This window comes from Tamandua tetradactyla, chromosome 20 (assembly GCF_023851605.1).
Source record: "Tamandua tetradactyla isolate mTamTet1 chromosome 20, mTamTet1.pri, whole genome shotgun sequence".
In the NCBI taxonomy this organism is placed as follows: domain Eukaryota; kingdom Metazoa; phylum Chordata; class Mammalia; order Pilosa; family Myrmecophagidae; genus Tamandua; species Tamandua tetradactyla.
The window spans coordinates 4,990,952-5,003,668 of record NC_135346.1 but is presented as its reverse complement, the minus strand read 5'-3'; positions in this window follow the sequence as shown (position 1 = coordinate 5,003,668).

The window sequence follows — 12,717 nt, the reverse complement described above, 5'->3', positions numbered from 1 at the left end:
AATCTGGCTCAAAATGATGATTTCTAAATGTTTTATTTGTTAGTTTTTTTAATTAATAGAAAAAGTTAAAAAAAAAAAAAAAGAAAAGCAAGTAGGCTGAACTCTAAGATCTTTGGAAATAAAAAGAGCATATTGAAAACAAAAACAAAAGAAAAAAGTTAAAGTACACCTCATAATAAAATGCAATGACAAGTTCTGTATCACACACAAAAAATAGCACAATGAGTCAGTAAGAGGTTGTAGAGACTTACTCTAATAATAGAGTTCACAGAAGCACTTTTTGAGGAGGTTTTATGTGAGCAGAAAAGGTAACAACCATAGGAGGATCCAGAGACCTCCAAGCAGGCAGAAGAGCAGGTGTCAATGTACTGTAGTGGTGATCCTGCATTTAAAGACAGGTCAGTGAGGCCAATCCAAAATGAATGGAGGGTGGAGGAAATGGATCTAGGAAGGGAGGCAGGGATCCAGATATGATAGCATGGGAAATAGGACTTCACTTAAAATTACAATGAGTTAGCACTGGGGCGTATTTCAAGCACAGGTCAGACAGATCATGATTGATGCACTGAGAATGTTACTCTGACTGCCTTATAGAGAGCAGACTGTAGACAGGGAAATGCTTTAAAACAGGGATATCTCTTAGGAGACTTTTCAGGTGTCCTGGAGAGAGATGCCTCTAACATGGGTTAGAATTTTAGGAATGGAGATGATAAGAAGGGTTATAAATGGGGGTGTATTATGAAGATATGCTTGACAGAAATGTATAATGAATGGAATGTGAGGGAAATAGTGCAATCAAGGTGATCCCCCAGGTGATTAGCTTGAGCATACAGGTTGATGGTGGAGTCATAGTCTGAAGTGGAGTAAGCAGGTACTGAGTACAGAATTAATACTCTTTTTTTGTATGGGCAGACACTGGGAATTGGACCTGGGTCTCTGGTATGGCAGGCAAGAATTCTGTCACTGAGCCACCATTAATACTTTTTTTGAGCATGCTAAGTTTGAATGGTTTACTGCATACCTAAGTGTAAATGTCAAATAAGAAGCTGAATATTTTAACCTGCACATCATTATATTTGTTAGCCATGCTGGTAGGATCTAGGATTCATTAATAACCTAATGGCATGTAAAGACAAAAGATTATATTAAGCAAAACTAACAGGGGAGTGACTGTGTGGATAGAGAAGAGAATTGAGGAATGGACCAAGGGAACCTCAACATTTTAAATATAAGGCCATGATAGATGCAGCATAAAGGGAAAAAAATTGTAGAGAATATCAGGTAGGAAATTTCCATCCCTTCCCCTTACTTGGTCTCACAGCACTGTATAAGCAGAGAAACAGCCAGAGGGACACTCCCAGTGAGGAAACAGAATGCATATTCTCTCATAGCAGTGGGACAGACTCTTATCTTTTAGAGACATGGAGAACAGGGGAGAGCATTTCAAGGTCCAAGCCAGAGCATCACAGAGAGTCTGAGAAAATGTGGACAGAAGCTGTGTTTCCACCCCTGGCTCCTAAAGTCTTCTCCCCACCCCTGTGAGAAAGGGCAACAAGAGCTCTGATTCTTACCTGGGGGAAGGCTAAAGACAAGGACAGCTGTACTCTGTCACACAAAAAAAGGAAGACATAGACCCATATTGAGCCAACATAGACCCATATTGAGCCAGATTCTGGTCAGAAAGGAGAGGGTCAGGAAACTTGTATTTTACCAGAACTGGAGAGATGCAACCACTGCTCTGAGGTCATCTAAGTTATAGAATATTACCATTTTCTGGGCAGAACAGAAAGTGCAAGAGAACTGAAAGACTTTTTCAAAGATTACCCAGAAAATTATTTCAGGCTGACTAAAGCAGGCCTAGATCCCCTGCAAAGGATTCTACCCCTGTTTTGGCTGAGAAATATGGATGAACCAGCTATTAAAGTTGTGCCTAAGACAAAGCCAGGACTTGCAGGATAGTGAAAAACAGAGAACCACTGGTGTAAGGCAGACTAGTTTTGCCTATAAACAGAGACATTCTGTGGGGCCCAGATCCTAGTCCCATCTCTGATGCAGATGGCTGTAGATTCTTGGTTTTGAGGGGGTAGTGGGCCGGGGGTGTGGGTGGAAACTATCTGACAACTTTCCAGTGAGAAAGACAAACAGAGAACAAATCTAGCCAACAGGGAAACTGTAGGTAAAAGAGATAAAAACAAACTCTAGAATAAACTTAGCAAGAAAATCAGATGCCTCAACACCAGTTGTAAATCATCACTCAAACCAGGAAGAACAAAAATATGGCCCAACCAAATGAATGACTTGAAACCTACAGGAATTGAATCAACTAATTAATGATGTTAAAATAAATTTAAATTAATTCAAAAAATTGAAGGAAAATATGTAAAAAAGACATAAAAGATATAAAGAAGGCACAAGGTGTCCATACAGAAGAACTCAAAAGCTTAAAAAAACAAATGGTAGACCTTTTGGGAAAGAACGGCACAATAGAAGTGATGAGAAACCAAATGGAGACATATCACAGCAGATTTGAAGAGGCAGAAAAAGGATTAGTGAATTAGAAGACAGACATCTGAAATTCTACACATAGAAGAACAGATGGAGAAAAAAATGGAAAAGTTGGAGCCATATCTGAGAGAACTGAATGGGAATATGAAATGGATGAATAAATATGCTGTGGATATCCTAGAAGGAACAGAGAAGAGAGAGGGGCAGAAAGAATAATGGAGGAAATAAGAAATGAAAATTTCCCAAAATTTCTTTATGAAAGACATAAAATTGCAAGTCCAAGAAATGCAGTGTACCCCAAACAGAATAGATCCAAACAGGCTTATGACAATACACTTAATCATTAGATTGTCAAATGTCAAAGGCAAAGAGAGAATTCTGAAAGTAGCAAGAGAAAAGTGAACCATCACATACAAGGGAATCACAATAAGACTAAGTGCAGACTTCTTAGCAGAAATCATGGAGCTGGGGAGGTAGTGGGATGATATATTTAAGATACTGAAAGACAAAAATTGCCAGCCAAAAGTTTTATAGTCAACAAAACAGTCCTTCAAAAATGAGGGAGGGTGGGGCAACAGTGGCTCAGTGGCAGAACTCTTTTTATTTGATTCCCAGTGCCTACCCATGTCAAAATAAATGAGAGAGAGTTTAAAATATTCACAGGCAAACAGACACTGAGAAAGTTCATGAATAAGAGACCTGCTCTACAAGAGATACTAAAGGGAGCACTACAGGCAGATATGAAAAGGCAGGAGAGAGAGCTTTGGAGAAGAGTACAGAAATGAAGATCATAGGAAGGATAACTAATTGGGTTAAATAAGAGAAAAAAATAAGATAAGACTGATACAATCTAAAAGTAAAAAATGGTTGAAGAAAGTATAGTCTTTACAGTAATAACATTAAATGTTAATGGATTAAACTTCACTAAAAACACATATATTAGCAGAATGGATTTAAAAACAGGACCCGTCTATATGCTATCTACAAAGGCTCATTTCAGATCCAAGGATAAAAACAGTTTGAAAGTCAAATGTTGGAAAAAAAGACATTCCATACAAATAACAACCAGAAAAGAGTGGAGGTAGCTATAGAAATACCAGACATGCTAGGTTTCAAATGTAGAACAATCAAAAGAGACAATTAAGGACAGTATGAATTAATAAAAGGGACAATTCATCAGGAAGAAATAACAATAATAAATATCTATGCACCAATCAGAGCACCCCAAAACATAAGACAAACACTGACAACATAAAGGGAGAAGTAGACACTTCTACAAAAAGCTGGAGAGTTCAGAAGACCATTCTCATTAATGGAGAGAACACATAGGCAGAGGGTCAATAAGAAAACAGAGATCTTGAATGATACAATGAGTGAATTTGACTTAACATTTACAGAACACTGAATCCAACAACAGAAGGATATACATTCTTTTCAAGTACACATGGATCACTCCAGAAGAGGCCACATGTTGGGGCAAAAGCAGGTTGCAGTAAATGTAAGAATATCAAAATTATACAACGTACTTTTTTGAGTCATAATGGCATGAAATTGGAAATCAATAACAGGTGGAAACCTGTAAAAATTACAAACGTATAAACTTAAAACACACACTCTCAAACAACCAATGGTTAAGGAAGAAATTAAAAGAGAAATCAGTAAGTATCTTGAGGATATGAAAATGAGAACAAAATATATCAAAACCTATCGGATGAAGAAAAAAAACCTATGGGATGTTGCAAAAACAGTGCTGAGAGAAATTTACCACCCTCAATGCCTATATAAAAAGAAGAAAAAAGCAAAAATAGAGAAATTAACTGTTCACCTAGAGGAACTAGAAAATGAACAGCAATCCAATGTGAAACCAAATAGAAGGAAAAAATGACAAAGATTATAAAACAAATAAGTGAAATTGAGAACCTGAAAACAATACAGAGAATCAATATGGCCAGACATTAGTTCTTTGAGAAAGTCAATAAAATAAATGTACCCTTAGCTAGACTGACAAAGAAACAAACAGACAGGATGCAAATAAGTAAAATCAGAAATGAGGGGTGGGGTACCTAAATACTGACCTGCAGAAACAAAGGAGAAAATGAGAGGGTACTATGAACAACTATATGCTAAGAAATTAGACAACTCAGATGAAACCGACATCTTCTAGAAAAGCAAGAACAACCAACATTGACTTAAGAAGAAACTGAAGACCCCAAGAAACCAATCACAAATAAAGAGATTGAATTAGTCATTAAAAGCAGACAGAAGAAGAAGAAAGAAGAAAGAAGAAAGAAGAAAGAAAAAGAGGAAGAAGAAAAGTCCACTAGGACCATATGGCTTTAAATACGGATTCTACCAAACATGCAAGAATTAAGTTGTACCTATCCTGCTCAAATATTTAAGAAAATTGAAGAAGAGGGAAAGCTCCCTAACTCATTTTATAAAGCCAACATCATCCTAATACCAAAACCAGGCAAAGATACCAGGAGAAAAGGAAAATACTGATCAATCCATTTAATAAGTATAGTTGTAAAAATCCTCAACAAAATATTTGCAAATCAAATCCAGCAGCACATTAAAATAATTATAAACCACATGCAAGGTTGTTTTAACACAAAAAAATCAATTAGATGACCCCTATCTTGCATCATATTAAAAAATTAACTCATACTAGATCAAAGGCCTAAATATTGGTGCTAAGACCATAAAACATTTAGAAGAAAATATAGGAAGATAGTTTAAAGATCTTATATAGGTACTGGTTTCCTAGATCTTATATCCAAAGTGTGAGCAATGAAAGAAGACCTAGATAAATGGGATCTCTTCAAAATTGAACACTTTTGTGAATTAAAGGACTTTTTCAAGGAAAGAAGCTTACACAATGGAAGACACAATTTGGAAACTACATGTCATAAAAGGGTTTAATATCCAGAATATATAAAGAAATCCTACAGCTCCACAACAAAAAGACAAACAACCCAATTTTTAAAAAATGGCCAAAAGATATAAACAGTTTTCAGAAGACAAAATAGAAATGGCTCGAAAAGATGTTCAAACTCACTGGCTATTAGGAAGAAGCAAATCTCAAAACCACAATGAGATAGAATCTCACATCTGCTAGAATGGTCATTATTACAAAAACAGAAAATGAGGAGTACTGGATAGGATGTGGAGAAAGAGGCACACATTTACTCTTGGTGGTAATGTAGACTAGTGCAACAGCTCTGGAAGGCAGTTCAGCAGTTCCTCAGGAAGTGAAGTATAGAATTTCCATATGATCAGGCAATCCCATTACTAGGTATATATCAGAGGAAATGAAGGCAAGGACACAATTGAATATTTGAACACTGATGTTTATAGCAGAATTATTCATGATTGCCAAGAAATGGAAACAGCCCAAATGTCCATCAATGGAAGAGTGTCTAAATAAACTGTGTATGTACATATAATGTAATATTACACAGTTGTAAGACAGAATAAAGTCCTGAAGCATATAATAATGTGGATGAACCTTGAAGACATTATGCTGAGTTAAATTAACCAGAAACCAAAGGACAAATGGTCTCACTAATATAAATTAACATTAATGAGTGAACTTTGACAGCTAAATTTGAGAACATAAGTTATCAGGAGATAGGAAGAGGGTAGAAATAGGGCATTTGATGCTGAAACAATACAGAATGTTCAACGGGACTGATTGCTAATGGATAGCACAATACTATCTGATGGTAAGACAATATTGTGCATACACTCAACGAAACTGTGTGCGAGTATTGAGGGAGGAGGGTGGGGGGCATGTATAACACCAGAGGAAAGATAGAGGATAAGGACTGTGACAGTATAACTTAGCGATGCCTAGAGTGAACAATGATGGTGATTAAATGTACAAACATAAGAATGTTTTTGCATGAGGAAAGACAAATGAATTTCAACAGTGAAAGTTGTTGAAAAAGGGATGGTATATGGAAAAATATATTCAGTGCTCACTAGGGCCTACAATTAACAGTAACATTGTAATATGCTTCCGTTCAAGGTAAGAAAGGCAATAAGCCAAAGCTAAATGTCAATAGGCAAGGAAAATAGGAAAAGGGTACAGAATTATTTGTGGGAGAAATGGAAACTTCTTCATGTAGATTGTAGTGGTGGTTATGGCTCTGTGATTATACCAAGAACCAGTGATTTTTTACTTAGGTTGGTGATCTGTATTGTATGATGTGTGAATAAAATAGTTTTAAAATGAACAGAGAGATACAAGTGCTGGAGAAAATGTGGAGAGAGAGCGGTACCTATTCACTGTCGGTAGGGAAGTAGAGTGGTGCAGCCCCTCTGGAGGGCAGTGTGGTGACTCCACAGGAGGTTAGGGGTGGGGTTGCCATATGATCCTGCAACCCCACAGTTAGGCGTCTACTTGAAGGAACTGAGCTCAGGGTCAGGAATGGACATTTGCACATTGGTGTTTGTAAATTTCACTGAATGGAAGTGCCCTAAGGGTACTGACTGAAGACTAGAAGGGGAGCTGTGGTGTATACATGAAATTGACTACTGAGCAGGTGCAAAAAGGAATGAATTTTTTGAGGCATGCAACCAGGTGAAAGAACCCTGAGGACAGTAAGTTGAATGAAATAAGCCTGAAATGAAAAGACAAATATTAAAATGCTTCACTTATACAAACAAAGTGCAAACTCTGAAAATGAATTTGAAGGCATAGGTTTGCTGATGAAGGTCTGCTGTAAAGGTTCCTAGATTGTAAGCTCTAACAGCAGCCACATCTATTCCAGAGTTGTAACTTATTTTCAAATTCTTAGATACTGACTTATTTATGTATAACCTGGTCATTCCATAAGACGTTGGGTATTTGGATGACACCCACCTTAGCCACAAAGCTAGAGTTCTGTAGCTATGAAAGTCAGCATTAACCGTATAGCAGCTATTAAAAACCGTAAGTCTGAAGTGATCAGACTTCAATTAGTGGTATGAATGAGGCTGATCTGCGCAGGACTAAGGCAAATAAAACTAAAGGGTTAAGAATGATATTGACTGTGTTTTAAAACTTCAACTTCTGTGTAAGACCAACATAAAGATGTTTATTTGGTGCAAAATTTACATTTTTGATAGCCCACTATCCAATTTAACTTGTATGGTCAGTTTTTTTTTTTGAACACCAAATTACATGGAACCATGAATAGGTTGGTTAGAACAGGTTGGTGTGATGTCCCGATAAATCCCATAGTAAGCTGGGTAGAAGATTAGTAAGTGTTTCTGTAGATTTGAGAGGCTGGAGTGCCAATTCTTCACAGCACTATTGATTTCCAACTTCATTCCATTGTGGCCAGAGTATGTGTTCTGAGTAGTTTCATTCTTTTTAAATTTATTAAGTCCTCTTTTTTGCCCAGAGTATGATCTATCCTGTTAGTTCGGGCGAACGGGAAGGGAACTGCAGCTGGAGCTGTGGAGGCTGTGTTGCCCCTTCCAGACACCTGACTTCCGGAACTGATGAACCACCCCTTACGGACACCTGACTTCTGGAACCGCCCCTTACGGACACCTGACTTCCAGAACTGATGAACCGCCCCTTCCGGATGTCACCTGACCCCCTTGCTTAAAAACTGCCCAGCCACCACCCAGGTGCAGACTGACTTCCTTCCGTCTTGGATTTGGTGAGCTCAACCCGGGAGCGCAGGAATAAACCCGCCTGCTTTAAATTTCCCCGTCTACCTTCCTTGTTTCTCACCCTTTTCTCTCCTAAACCTTTCATATCCCATAGAGTGTTCCATGAACAGTTGAGAAGAATGTATTTCTTGGTGTTGGGGCTGCAATGATCTACTTATTTCTGTTGAGTCTAATTCACTTATCACCTTGTTTAGGCTCTCTGTATCCTCATTGATCTCCTGTCTGGATGTTCTGCCTACAGAAGGAAAGTGGTGTATTGAGGTTCCCACTACTGTCATAGAAATGTGTATTGCTTTCTTCCCTTTTGCCAGTGTTTGCCTCACATATTTCGGAGCTCCTTGATTGGGTGCATAATCATTATTTGGTGTCAGTGAATTGTCCTATTTATTAATATATAGTGTTCTTCCTTGTCACTTATGACATCTTTGCATTTAAAATCTATTTTGCCTGATATTATTATGGCTACCTCTTCTTTCTTTGGTTACAAATTGCATGGAATATCTTATCCATCATTTTATTTTCAATCGTTTTGTATCCTTGGGTCTCAGATGAGTTTCTTGTGAGCAGCATGTAGATAGATCACATTTTTAATCCATTCTGTCAGTCTATATATTTTTAAAGCTGAGTTTAATACGTTAACATTCGAAGTTATTTCTGTAAGGCCAGTTCTTGATGCAACCATCTTATCCTTTGGTTTGTATTCATCAGTTCTATTTTTCTTCTCTTTCTTTTATCCTTTAAGTAAACCTAATGCTTTACAATTCTGTGTCCTTCTCCAAACCTTTATTTCATGTCTGTTTTTTTTCAGCTGACAGAACTTTAATGTTTCTTACAGGGCAGGTCTCTTGTTACAAATTCTCTCAGCATTTGTTTGTGAAAAATTTCAATTCTCCCTCATCTTTGAAGGACAGCTTTTCTGGATTAAAAATTCATGGCTCAAAAATTTTCTCTGTCAGAATCTTATATATGTCATCAGTACTTAGACTTAAATGGCTTTCCTTGTGTGTGTGTTTTTGTTTGTTTGTTCCTCGCTTTTTTTTTATGACTTCAGGGCTCTCCCCTCTTCAGCATTTCACACTGTGATTAGTATGTTTCATGACTGGGGTCTATTTGGATCTATTCTATTTGGAGTTTGTTAGGCTTCTTTGATTTACATATTTATGCATTTTATAAGGGTTGGGAAGTGTTCCCCAGTAATCTCATCAAATAATCATTGTAGCCATTTACTATTTTTTCTTTCTCTCAGAAACCAATCATTCTTATATTTGTGTACTTTGTGTTGTCAGTCATTTCCCTTTGATCCATTTCAAAATTTTCGTCTTTTTCATCATTTGTTCTTTTGTGCATTCAAATTCAATTACCCTGTTCTCTGGTTTTCTATCTTCTGTCTATTAAAATCTGCTCTTACGTTTCACAAGTATGTTTTAAATTTGATATACAGTATCTTTCCTTTCTAAGGTCTACTATTCTTCTACTTATTCTTTAACATTCTTCTTTATGCTTGTGTAGGATCTTCTTGATATCCTTTATGTCTTCAACCAACTCTGAAGTTATCGAGGAGATTTGCATGCACATCTTGGATTAATTGTTCTAAATTCTGTGTCAGCTCTAGCTTTTAGTTTAGTCATTTGGCTTGGTAATATCTTCTAGCATCTTTATGGCCTTTATGACTTTCTTTTGGTTTCTAGGCATTTCATTATCTTGACAAGATTATTTTGAAAGTTGATTTCCCTCACGCATATGCTTGAGTTTGCAATAAAGACCTCTTCTGGCACTTGGTTTACTAGTGATTCCTATGCACACCAAAGCTGAAACTTCCCATGGGAAATGCAAATCTATTTGGAAATCTGTTGAAGACTGAGCAGAATAGCAGTTTGCCAGAGTGCACATTACCTATCTGCCCAGCAGACGGCACTCTTGGGCCACCTCTTTCTCTCAAGCCCACCTCTTCTTATCTGCAGGCTGCTGGGCAGGGTTTAGATCAGGTGAGAGTCTGGTCAACGCAGCAGGTCTCCCTGTGTGCTGAAAGCCATCAGCCCTGGGTGCTGGGTGTGGGCACTGCATACCTTGCCAGTAATCTGCTTGTGGGCATGATGGACCTAGTGATTCCCAGGTTTCTGAGTAGAATGACCTCTGGCTGTGGTTCTGAGAGAGTCACCTTCCCCAACCTAAAGCCAGCCCAAGGATGTCCTGCTTTTTGCTGATCCCTAGATCCAGATCAGTGTGCACCCTGGGCATCTGGGGTGGAGACAGAGCCCCTGGTGCTTCATCATGGCTCTCTCCCTTGTCCCTACCTCTCCATCTGTGAGTGCCCTGGGCCTCCATCAAGAAAGGATATAGAAATCAGGACCAAGAGTCTCTCTTTCACCTGCCAATTGTCAGATCAGTTCTGCTCTGCATCTCCTCTCCTCCTAAGGGAATGGCCTCCAGTGACCTTCTAAAAATCAGGCATCTGCAGTAGCCTGCCTCAGAGTTGGGAGGTATGTGCTGGACACAGCAGCAAGGTTTATAAATATGGATAAAAGAAGTCTTCTACTTTCCAGCTTCCCACTTAGAAACTCCTGTCTGCAGGTGTTCTAGTTTGCTAACTTCCAGAATACAATATACCAGAAACGGCATGGTTTTTAAAAGGGGAAATTTAATAAGTTGTTAGTTTACAATTCTAAGGCTGAGAAAATGTCCCAATTACAACAAGTCTATAGAAATGTCCAATCAAAGGCATCCAGGGAAAGATGCTTTGGTTCAAGAAGGCCGATGAAGTTCAGGGTCTCCCTCTCTCAAGTGAGAAGGCACATGGCGAACAGGGTCAGGGTTTCTCTCTCATCTGGAAAGGCATTTGGCGAACACGGCATCATCTGCTAGCTTTCTCTCCTGGCTTCCCTTCATGAAACAACCTGGGAGGTGTTTTCCTTCTTCATTTCCAAAAGTCGCTTCCTGATGGACTCTGCTTCTCATGGCTATGTTGTTCTTCTCTGCCCTTTCTGAATCGCTCATTCTCCAAAATGTTTCCTCTTTTATAGGACTTCAGAAACTAATCAAGATCCACCCAAATGAGTGGAGACATGTGTCTGCCTAATCCGGTTTAACAACCACTGTGCCTTTACAAAATGGGATTAGGATTAAAACATGGCTTTTCTAAATACATCATTTACAGCAGGAGTGAAAGACAACTCCCCAGTGGGCTGTGGAGTTGGGAGTATACCATTCCTCTAGCACCTGCCAGCTCATGTACAGCCCAGGTGCAGTCACAATTGAATAAATTCACCCAGTCTCTCAGTCATATTTTCTCACTTTTTCATCCAAGACCCCCCCCCCCCCATCTCATGTACAGATCCCTCTCTGGGAACTTGTCATTTCCTGCCTTTTCCGTATTTATTTCAGGGTGGAGGAGTTAGCTTTGTTTATCCCATTCTGCCATGTTCCCAGAAGTCCTCTTATGCCATTTAACTCTATAATTCAATTGATTGATGTGTATGATGTGAAGTAGGTGTTCACATTTATTCTCTAGCAACACATCATTTGTTGAAGAGCCTATTCTTTCTTGTCAAAATCAGCTAGTCAGAAATGTGAGGGTTGATTTCCTGAACTCTCAATTCAATTCCATTGGTATATGTGATTGGACTTGTGCCAGTACCAAGCTGTTTTCATTACTGTGGCTTTGTAAGAAATTTTAACATTAGGAAGTGTGAGTCCTCAAACTTCATTTTATACAAAGTGAGTTTAGCTATTCATTTCCCTAACAATCAATGTAAATTTGATGAGTGGCTTTTATTGTGATAAATTTTTAAATCATTTTGAATATAATTGGCATCTTACCAATATTTAATCTTCCAATCAATTAACACAGAATGACTTTCACTTTATTTAGATCTTTGCTTTCTTTTAGCAATGCCTTGTATTTTTCTGAGTACAAATAATTTTCATCGTTGATTAGATTAATGCCTACATATTTCATTCTTTTAGTTGCTAATGTAAATGGAATTTTTTCTTGATTTCTCCTTCAGATTGTTCATTACTAGTATATAGAAACGCCACTGATTTTTGCATGTTGATATTGTACCGTGCTACTTTGCTGAATTCATTTATTAATTCCAGTAGTTGTCTGTGGACATTTCAGGACTTTCTGTATGATGGATATTATCCTCTCATAAAAGGAAATTGTGTACTTTTTTCTTGTCAATTTCTTGGCCTTTATTTCTCTTGCCTAATTACTCTAGCTAGAAATTCCCATACAACGATGGTTAGAGTGGTGACATTGAGCGATCTTGTCTAGTTCCTGATATTAGAGGGAAAGTTGTCAATCTTTTTCCACTGAGTGTGATGAGCATTTTGGCAAATGCTTTTTCTGCATCAGTTAAGATGATCATGTCTTAAATTTTGTTTCCTTTGGTATGAGGGTTATGTTGAATCATAAAATGAATTGTGGGTATTCCATTGTCTTGAAATTTTTGGAACAATTTGAACGGAATAAATGTGAATCCTCAGAAAGTTTGGTAAAACTTACCTGTGAAGCCATATTATCCCTGGATTTTCTTTGTTGAGAGG